Consider the following 11,565-nt stretch of genomic DNA (forward strand, 5'->3'; position numbering starts at 1 on the left):
AGTGGCACTAGCTTCTAAACTGTTCCATGAACAAGACACTCCAACTCTGGCTTTTAGGCATTCCCTCTGGCTAAATCTCATTCCCAGAATACTCTCTCTGCTCTACTTACTGACCTTGGCTTCCGTTAAGTCCCATCTAAAATTCTAGTTTTATGGGAAGGCTTCTCCAATTCTTAATACTAATGCTTTCCTTCTGTTAATTATTGCCCATTTATTCTGTATATACCTTACCTTTTACGAATTTGTTTGCACATTGTCTCCTCCATTAGATTGTGAGCTTCTGGAGTTCAGAAACTGTCTTTTGTATCTCTGGGCTTAGCACATTGTAGATGCTTAATGTTTATTAGCTGATTGATTGGGAAACTCCCATTGTGGAAACTTCCTCCAGCAAGCAGGTCAGCAGTTTGGTGGTATCAACATTTTGGAGATAATCCTGTTTCCCAAATCTAAGGCCCATAAAGGAAGTTGTATTCTGAGTTTTGTCATAACAATAATCCTTTGTGTTTAGGATGATATAACCCTCTGGCAAAGTGTATTGCTTGGACTAGTACCAAATGATCACTGAGGGATTTAGCCCTCTCTATTTCTCAGGGCCATCCATCCATCACATAATCCCTGGAATCCATATGCAGCCCACTTGTGATGTATAAAACCTGCCTATAGTCCAAAATGTTAAGTCTTCTTTTTCAGAAGGGGAGAGGTTGGGAGATGGAAGGGGCCTTCCATTTGCAAACATCATTTGCCTCATTCTGAAATGAATTAAACTTCTATTTATGTTCTGACTCTCCTGTCTCTAGCCTTCTTTGTGTGGCTCTGGCCATCTATAGAGGCCAGTTCTGGCTGATTGATAGCTGCCAACATAGTTATATGATATAGTAAGAAATTAAGTGACATGCCTGTGATACCAGAGGCTGCACTTGAGTCCTGATCTTGTAAATTTTTTTTTGTCAAAAATAGTTTTTTATTTTCAAAATACATGCGAAAATAGTCCTCATCCTTCACCCTTGCAAAACCTTGTGTTCCACAAGAGAGATTCTTTATTTTTTAATTTTTTTTGATCCAATATCCCTTTATTTATTTTTTTTAATTTTTATTTAATAATTACTTTATATTGACAGAATCCATGCCAGGGTAATTTTTTTTACAACATTATCCCTTGCACTCGTTTCTGTTCTGATTTTTCCCCTCCCTCCTTCCACCCCCTCCCCTAGATGGCAAACAGTCCTATATATGTTGGATATGTTGCAGTATATCCTAGATACAATATATGTTTGCAGAACCGAACAGTTCTCTTGTTGCACAGGGAGAATTGGATTCAGAAGGTATAAATAACCCAGGAAGAAAAAACAAAAATGCAGATAGTTCACATTCGTTTCCCAGTGTTCTTTCTTTGGGTGTAGCTGCTTCTGTCCATCATTTATCAATTGAAATTCAGGTCTCTTTGTCAAAGAAATCCACTTCCATCAGAATACATCTTCATACAATATCGTTGTCGAAGTGTATAATGATCTCCTGGTTCTGCTCATTTCACTTAGCATCAGTTCATGTAAGTCTCGCCAGTCCTCTCTGTATTCATCCCGTTGGTCATTTCTTACAGAACAATAATATTCCATAACATTCATATACCACAATTTACCCAACCATTCTCCAAATGATGGGCATCCATTCATTTTCCAGTTTCTAGCCACTACAAACAGGGCTGCCACAAACATTTTGGCACATACAGGTCCCTTTCCCTTCTTTAGTATTTCTTTGGGATATAAGCACAATAGAAACACTGCTGGATCAAAGGGTATGCACAGTTTGATAACTTTTTGGGCATAATTCCAGATTGCTCTCCAGAATGGCTGGATTTGTTCACAACTCCACCAACAATGCATCAGTGTCCCCGTTTTCCCGCATCCCCTCCAACATTCATCGTTATTTTTTCCTGTCATCTTAGCCAATCTGACAGGTGTGTAGTGGTATTTCAGAGTTGTCTTAATTTGCATTTCTCTGATCAATAATGATTTGGAACACTCTTTCCTATGAGTGGTAATAGTTTCAATTTCATCATCTGAAAATTGCCTGTTCATATCCTTTGACCATTTATCAATTGGGGAATGGCTTGATTTCTTATAAATTTGAGTCAGTTCTCTATATATTTTGGAAATGAGGCCTTTATCAGAACCTTTAACTGTGAAGATGTTTTCCCAGTTTGTTGCTTCCCTTCTAATCTTGTTTGCATTAGTTTTATTTGTACAAAGGCTTTTTAATTTGATGTAATCAAAATTTTCTATTTTGTGATCAGTAATGGTCTCTAGTTCATCTTTGGTCACAAATTTCTTTCTCCTCCACAAGTCTGAGAGATAAACTATTCTATGTTCCTCTAATTTATTTATAATCTCGTTCTTTATGCCTAGGTCATGGACCCATTTTGATCTTATCTTGGTCTGATCTTGTAATTCTGAGATTAGTTCTCTATCTACTGAACCATGGTGCCAGTTGTGGCAGGATACTGATAGAACTGGAAAGGCTTGTGTTCACCTTTCGATGCCCACAACAGCAAGACATTGATGTGAATAAGTATGCTGGCAGTAGATCTGAGGCATTTTATGTTAACTTTGCCCCCACATGAACTTATTGAGAAACACTCTATGGATTTTTGATACTAGAAGAGTATAAAAGTGGTTTGTAGTATTAGGATGAATGGAATAAACTGATTGAAGACCTCTCATGACAATGTGGTCTTGACCTATGCCCTAACTGTGACTTGAGACTTTGCAATAATAAGTTGATCTACAGCTAAAACTGCATTTATCCTAGCTAATTAGATAGATTATCTTAGATAACCAAACATTTCCTTTCTGTTCCCCCCACACACATACACACTTTTTCATTAGCACTTAAGTACCTAATACAGTAAAAAGTGTGTCATTGATTCTTTGTTTCTGGGCTCTGGGTAAATTAGAATTCCCCAGCCAATGAGAGAAAAGGTTGGGGGAGGGAGGTGTAGGTGCTTCTGCATTAAGGTCTATATAATTTTGTATTTTTCATTTTGCGCTTTGTACTCCTCTGCTGACACCTTATCTGTTGGGAGAAGCCCTTTATAACAAGATTGTAATAAATCCTTTTTTGCTTTTTACCTTGAGAATCTCTGATTTTAATTTCAGTAAGGGGCACTGTGCCCGAGTCAATCTACATTCTGATGCCCAATGGAAGCCTCTGTTGCATTTTGGATATAGGTTTTGGGTTTTGTTCTCCCACCCTGTCTTTTCTGCCAACACTGAGCTTTCAGATGTCTTCCTTTCCCACATTGAAAGCATTGGCGAATCTCTCTGGAAGTCCCTTGCCAAAAGGGACCCTATCTTCCCATGTTTAGATCTTGAGAAATCTGCATCATAGCCTGGGTATAAAAGGTATTTGTGCCCACTGTAGCACAGCATCTTATGATCTCATCTAAAGATCATCCTTGTGTAGTCCTAGTATAGTTCTTCTACAAACCTCATTAGCATTTTCTATAGCAAGTTGTTTTTATCATAATTTCTGTTGCTATATTTTTACCAATAGTTCATATGACAGCTGTCTGCAGATGTCCTACAAAATCAGCAAAGGGTTCATTTGGACCTTGTGCTGTTTTCGTGAAGACTTCCCCTCTATTTTGTCTTCCTGGGAGGGTGCCCTATGCTTTGATAGCAGTAGCAGCAGCAATTTGCTCATATCCTGCTACAGGGTAATTAATCTGTGCTAAAGTGTCTACATATAAATTGTAGATAGCTCTGATCAACTACCTAAACCTGCTAGTTGATCAGAGGTGACTGGTATATTAATTCCAGGTTGCCTATTTCATTGGCTTGTATTATATAGAGTTCATTATATTCATAAAGCCATAACAAGTTTTGTCCAGGTTCTAAATATGTCCTTGCTATAAATTTCCAATTATTAGGAGTTAAAACTTCAGCCAAATTCTCTAATATCATCTTAACATAAAATGATGTAGACCCAAAGAGTGCAAGCCTTTTTTCAGATCTTTGATAATTTCTAGATTAAATGGAGTATATTTTCTTTTTTCTTGACCTGAAGAGTCAAACTCTTCAATCACAGGATATGTATTCTATTCTTAAGGGCAGATATATCTTGCCCTTCCTCTTTAGCTTTAATTAGTGCCTTTTGTAATCATATCATAAGAAGTGGACAAAGCTGCTGCATGGGTGGTGCTGATGTGTCATTGTCCCTCCTACTCCTCCTTCTCCCTCCCCCCCAGAAATTGAGGGGCGAGGATCATGAGATGGAGAATGTCCTAATGGCTCCTGCTGTGAAGCACCACATTCCTTAATTTCATCAAAACAGTATTTAACTCCTTTCTTGTCTAATTCTTCATGCTTTTCAGCTGCTTTATCAGTACCATCCAGATCTTCCTTTTTCATCTTTTTCCTTATTCTAAAACTTATGTAATTCCCTAAAGCAATTGTATTATGTTATATATAGAGAATGTTTCTTCAGGAATTAAATCAGGACCATTAGCAATGTAATATTCAATTATTTGCTCCCCCACTAGTTCCCACATATCTGATTTTAATTTTTCTTCCTTAGAGAATCAAGGAGATGTGTACTTTAATGTTTCTAAGAGTCCAATGATTTGCTTCCAAATTACAATCAAACCTTGATTTTTTATTAGCTTAACTATGCATTCTACACACTTCCCTTGGGGTGAGGAAGGATCTTTTCTAAGCATTTGTTCCATTTCAGCTAAAACATTAGTTTAGCCCTTATTATTCCTGCTTGTCTATTTTTGTACTCACCCTATTTACGGATCACAGGGACTTCTCCACTAAACTCACAATCATGTCAGTCAAACTGCTGAGTGTAAATCCTTACATCTACATTTGGGCACCAAAATGTAGTGTCCGGATTAGCTCTCTGGAGGATCTAGGGACTACCTTGGTTTCAGCAGAATAATCACCACAAGAATAGTCAGGAATAAAGTCTTTATTGTCCCCTTCACAGTCTGTGTCTGTCATAGTTTGATCCAGTCTCCTCTGCCAGTCTGATATTAGTTCAGGAGGCATGAGAACCACCACATGGTTAGTCAAAGATACAAAATATCTGTGGCTGATTTTGTCTTCAGTTTAAATATCCTATTACAATTACATCAGTTGTAGAACTATTACATCACCATGCTAAGTACTAAGTGTATGTAAACGAGATAACCATTGTCTCATCAATTCCACTGAGTTAACACCTTGTTTCAAGTATATGTCTTTCAAGCATATTTCCCCAAAGTTGCACCTTCTACAACTAGTCATATGTGTTTATCATTTGGATTATAATGATTCATTTCATTGCATCCTACTTGTGTTCTATATAATGTTTTCTTATGTGTATAGGGATATAGTAGGGGTTTTATTTTGTAAATGGTAAGAAATCCTAACTTTGAGGAATATGTCAACCAATATTACTTCTGGTAGAATATATATGTGGATAATATACATATATGGGCATGTGATTGTGGAGATCTTATTTGCTTGCTTCTTGAAGTGTAGACTGTCTTGATTCATATTAAAAACTTTTTTTTTAAGAACAGCATCACCTCTACCATACCAATCAAATTTCCAAGAAATTACTTCACAGAGCTAGAAAAATTAATAACAAGGTTCATCTGGAAGAGCAAAAGATCAAGAATTTCAAGGGAATTAATGAAAAAAATTCAAAGGAAGATGACCTATCTACACCAGACCTAAAATTATATTATAAAGCAGTGGTCATCAAAACCATTTGATACTAGCTAAGAAATAGAGTAATCATTCAGAGGAATAGGTTAAGTTCATAAGACACAACAGTCAATGACTATCTAGTGTTTAATAAATCCAAAGACCCCAGTTTCTGGGATAAGAACACACTATTTGACAAAAATTGCTGGGAAAATTAGAAATTAGTATGGCAGAAACTAAGCATTGACCCATTATTTACACCCTATACCAAGATAGGGTTGAAATGGGTTCATGATTTAGACATAAAGAGTGATACTATAAGCAAATTAGAAGAACAAAGGATGGTCTGTCTCTCAGATCTGTGAAGAAGAAAGGAATTTGTGGCCAAAGAAGAACTAGAGGACATTATGAAATGCAAAATAGATCATTTTGATTATATTAAATTTAAAAGTTTTTGTACAAACAAAAGCAATGCAGACAAGATTAGAAGGGAAGCAGTAAACTAGGAAAAAAAATTACATTCAAGGGTTCTAATAAAGGCCTCATTTTTTAAATATATAGAAAATGGACTCAAATTTATAAGAATACAAGAAGAAATTAAAACCATTTCTAGTCATATTAAAAAAATGCTCTAAATCATCATTGATCAGAGAAATGCAAATTAAGACAACTCTGAGGTACCACTACACACCTCTCAGATTGGCTAAGATGACAGAAAAGGACAATGATAAATGATAGAGGGGATGTGGGAAAACTGGGACACTAAATACATTGTTGGTGGAGTTGTGAATTGATCCAACCATTCTGGAGAACAATATGGAACTATGCCTAAATGACTATCAAACTGTGTATCCTTTGATTCAGCAGTGTCTCTACTATATCCCAGAGAGATCATAAAAAAGGGAAAAGGACTTACATGTACAAAAACATAGCAGCCCTTTTTGTCATGGTAAGCAATTGGAAACTAAGTGGATGCCCATCAGTTGCAGAATGGCTGATAAATTATGGTATATGAATGTTATGGAATATTATTGTTCTTTAAGAAAGGATCAACAGAATGATTTCAGAGATACCAGGAGAGACTTATATGAGCTGATGTTAAGTGAAGTGAGTGGAATCAAGAGAACATCATACATAGCAACAACAAGATTTTTAAATGATGATCCATCATGATGGATATGGCTCTTTGAAACATTCAGGTCAGTTCCAATAGACTTGTGATATTGAGAGCCATCTGTACCCAGAGAGAGGACAGTGGGAATTGAATGTAGACCACAATATAGTATTTTTACTTTTTTGTTGTTTGCTTGCATTTTGTTTTCTTTTTATTTTTTTTTCCTTTTTTATTTCTCTTGTGCATCATGATAATTATGGAAATATATATAGGAGAATTGCATATATTTAACATATATTAGATTATTTGCTATCTAGGGGTGGAGGGAAGAAAGGAAGAACAAAAATTTGGAACATAAGGTTTTGCAAGGGTTAATGTTGAAAACTGCATGTTTTGAAAATAAAAAAGCTTTTTTTTTTTTTTTTTTTTAATAATTATGACTTTTTATTGACAGAACCCATGGCTGGGTAATTTTTTACAACATTATCCCTTGTACTCACTTCTGTTCTGACTTTTCCCCTCCTTCCCTCACCCCCTCCCCCAGATGGCAAGCAGTCCTATACATGTTAAATATGTCACAGTATATCTTAGATACAATATATGTGTGCGGAACCGAACAGTTCTCTTGTTGCACAGAGAGAATTGGATTCAGAAGGTAAAAATAACTCAGGAAGAAAAACAAAAATGCCAATAGTTCACATTTGTTTCCCAGTATTCTTTCTTTGGGTGTAGCTGCTTCTGTCCATCATTGATCTATTGAAACTCAGTTAGGTCTCTTTGTCAAAGAAATCCACTTCCATCAGAATACATCCTCATACAATATCATTGTTGAAGTGTATAATGATCTCCTGGTTCTGCTCATTTCACTTAGCATCAGTTCATGTAAGTCTCTCCAAGCCTCTCTGTATTCATCCTGCTGGTCATTTCTTACAGAACAATAATATTCCATAACATTCATATACCACAATTTACCCAACCATTCTCCAATTGATGGGCATCCATTCATTTTCCAGTTTCTAGCCACTACAAATAGGGCTGCTATAAACATTTTGGCACATACAGGTCCTTTTCTCTTCTTTAGTATTTCTTTGGGATATAAGCCCAGAAGTAACACTGCTGGATCAAAGGGTATGCACAGTTTGATAACTTTTTGGGCATAATTCCAGATTGCTCTCCAGAATGGTTGGATTCATTCACAACTCCACCAACAATGCATCAGTGTCCCAGTTTTCCTGCATCCCCTCCAACATTCATCATTATTTTTTCCTGTCATCTTAGCCAATCTGACAGGTGTGTAGTGGTATCTCAGAGTTGTCTTAATTTGCATTTCTCTGATCAGTAATGATTTGGAACACTTTCATATGAGTGGTAATAGTTTCAATTTCATCATCTGAAAATTGTCTGTTCATATCCTTTGACTATTTATCAATTGGAGAATGGCTTGATTAATGGAATCTTCTTATATTCTTTTTTAATCTCCTACAAATTTTTATCTTTTTTAATGTAAAAAAAGCAACTATAGTATTTTAAAAGAAATCCATGAAAAATATTTTCAATGCATTTGAATTTGAGATCTGTTCCTTTGTTAAAGAATTTTACTTCAATACTTTATATTGAAAGCACAACTCATCAAAATCTGTGTTTCATGATAGGAAATATGTTGAAAGCATTCTAGCTGCTGTCTGTGGCCTTCCTATTCCTAATGAAGTACTTCTTAAATAATTTGGGTGGAAAATTCATAATGATAGAAACCTGGCAGATTACAAAAGCTTATTTTTGCTTTTTATATTTTATAAATACATATCTTAGTAAGATTAAAAGCTTATAGATTGGGGCAGCTAGATAGCCCAGTGGATAGAGCACCAGCCCTGAAGTCTGGAAGACCGGACTCAAATCTTTCAAATCTGGCCTCAGACATGTAACAATTCCACAGACCCTGGGCAAGTCACTTAACCCCAATTGCCTCGGGAAAAAAAAGCTTATAGATTTTCATTTTCATTTGTTCAAAAAGTTAACAAAAAATACTGTGAACTTCCATTCACAGTGTCTCCAGTTGTAGGGGGTGCAACTTCAAACATGTTGAATGAATAGTGGATTCATTTCTCTTGTCTATCAGTCAATATATATTTTTTATGTTTACCAAGTTCCAGGCACAGTGCTAAGCCTCTGGGATATAAAGAAAGGCAAAGATGATCCCTACTCTCAAGGAATTCCTAGTGTAAAGGAGAAGACAAGTCATATGTAGATTAAATTAGAGATAATCAATTGAATGAAGCTCTGATTAAGATCTGATTGAAGGATTGAAGAAGATTTCTTGCAGAAAGTGGATTGTAATAGAGATTTGAAAGTAGCCATGGAAATCAGAAATAGTGTTCCAGACACATGGGAATGAAATGCTCTGAGTAGGAATGAGAAGATGGAGTGTCCTGTGCAAGGAATATCCGGAGGCTAGTATTACTAAGACAGAATATGGGCAAGGGGTGGGGGGAGGAAAGGTGTAAGGTATAAAGAGACTGGAAAGATAGTTGTGGTCAAGGTTATGAAGTGCTTTAAATGCCAAACAGATTTTGTATTTGATCTTGGAGGTATTAACCCAACCTACTGAAGTTGACTGAGAATTGTGTGGGTAGATGTAATATGATCAAAAAGGTAATAGAGAGCCACAACACCTACATGTCACAAGAGTTTCCGTTTGAATTGTTTTAGAAAGATTCTGAAGATCATCTAGTAGCATAAAATATCAGACACCTAGGTTCTTCTCGAACAATTGCCAAGCATTCAAACTTTACTGAAGAAAGCACAACTCCATTGGGCCAACCACATTGTTCAATGCTAAACATACCCTTGCCAAAAAGACTATTTTATTTTTCAATATGCAAACATAAATGGGAAATTTAATTGTTTTGATTCCCACATAGAATAGGGAATGCTAAGCCTATGTGTTGTACACATATCCACATTCCCACACATCATTACAAATAGAATAGAATTATACAAGTTAGAATTATCATACAATTGTTTAGGAGGCTAACATTCAAGCCTCTTTGTGATATGAAAAGTTTTTGCAAGGTATTAGCCATTTCACCTTTCATCTCTACTGAGCATGGGAATAGACAGGTACACATGATCCCCTCAAATGCCTACCATGATCTTCTCTATAGTGTTTTCCTTTTTTCTGATGAGGTGAATATGATCTCAGCAAAAGACCAGGTCCTTGTTAGCTAGGTAAGTCACAAGCAGGGGCAGTGATAGGAAAAGCCTTTGTTGAATTTCCCACAATTACTATATAATATCAGGAAGCCAAGCTATACATCTCAACCTTGAAGTTATTCTTTAACTATATAAGATTCCCTCTTTCTCCTTATAAATTGTGAAGTTCTTTAGGAACTTTAGCTTATCTTATGGCATCTTTCCTTTTATAAATGGCAGATTCATTAGGAACTTTTCCCATTTTTGTCTCAAAAAGACTTTATCAAAACTTAATACAGGGCAAGGACTCACAAGGTGGTCAGAAAAAGCCACAGAAGGACACTCTCATGGTCTCTCTTAAAACTTTAGAACTGATTGCTGGGCATGGGAGACACTGGCACAAGACCACCCCGCATGATGAGCCCTCATCAGAGAAGGTGCTGTGCTCTATGAGCAAGGGGGAATTGAAGCATCTTTTTTTATGATTATGCATTTTTTTATTAATAGCTTTTTATTTACAAGTTATATGCATGGGTAATTTTACAGCATTGACAATGGCCAAACCTTTTGTTTCAATTTTTCCCCTCCTTCCCCTCTCCCCCTCCCCTGGCAGGATGACCAATACATGTTAAATATGTTAAAGTATAAATTAAAGACAAAATAAGTATACGCGTCCAAACTGTTATTTTGCTGTACAAAAAGAATCAGACTCTGAAATATTATACAATTAGCCTGTGAAGGAAATCCAAAATGCAGGCAGACACAAATAGAGGGATTGGGAATTCAATGTAATGGTTCTCAGTCATCTCCCAGAGTTTTTTCTCTGGGTGTAGCTGCTTCAGTCCATTATTGCTCCATTGGAACTGATTTGGATTCATCTCATCCAGGAAGTGGGCCACACCCATCAGAACTGATCATCATATAGTATTATTGTTGAAGTATATAATGATCTCCTGATCCTGATCATTTCACTCATCATCAGTTCATGTAAGTCTCTCCAGGCCTTTCTGAAATCATCTTGCTGGTCATTTCTAACAGAACAATAATATTCCATAATATTCATATGCCACAATTTACCCAGCCATTCTCCAATTGAGGGGCATCCACTCAGTTTCCAGTTTCTGGCCACTACAAACAGGGCTGCTACAAACATTTGAAGCATCTTTTTTTTTTTTTTTTTTTTTTTTTTTTAAAAAGGGAGTTGTTCATGACTATTTGCACCTGGCCTTTGTAGGAATATTCTGGCTCATATTGGTCTGATCTGCAGTCTGACACATTGTAACTTGACTCTACCATAGTGATGTCATTTTGGTTCTCTTTGAGAAGGAAGGATAACGAAAACCAAGGAAAGGATTTGCCATCGTGCTCCCATTTTTAACAGCTTTATAGTCCCCTAGCAGAATAAAAGATTTTATTCTATCTTTACGTTTGATGGGTTTTGTATAATAAGACTCTGGGAATCCAATTCCCCTTAAGAAGTTGGAGGAATGGAGTTTTAAAGGGGGCGCTACGTTTAGGAGAACGGCCTCGAAAGTAGGAAGGATAACACGTTCTGAAACTGACCAGGGGGCT

This window comes from Antechinus flavipes, chromosome 1 (genome assembly GCF_016432865.1).
Source record: "Antechinus flavipes isolate AdamAnt ecotype Samford, QLD, Australia chromosome 1, AdamAnt_v2, whole genome shotgun sequence".
Taxonomy (NCBI): domain Eukaryota; kingdom Metazoa; phylum Chordata; class Mammalia; order Dasyuromorphia; family Dasyuridae; genus Antechinus; species Antechinus flavipes.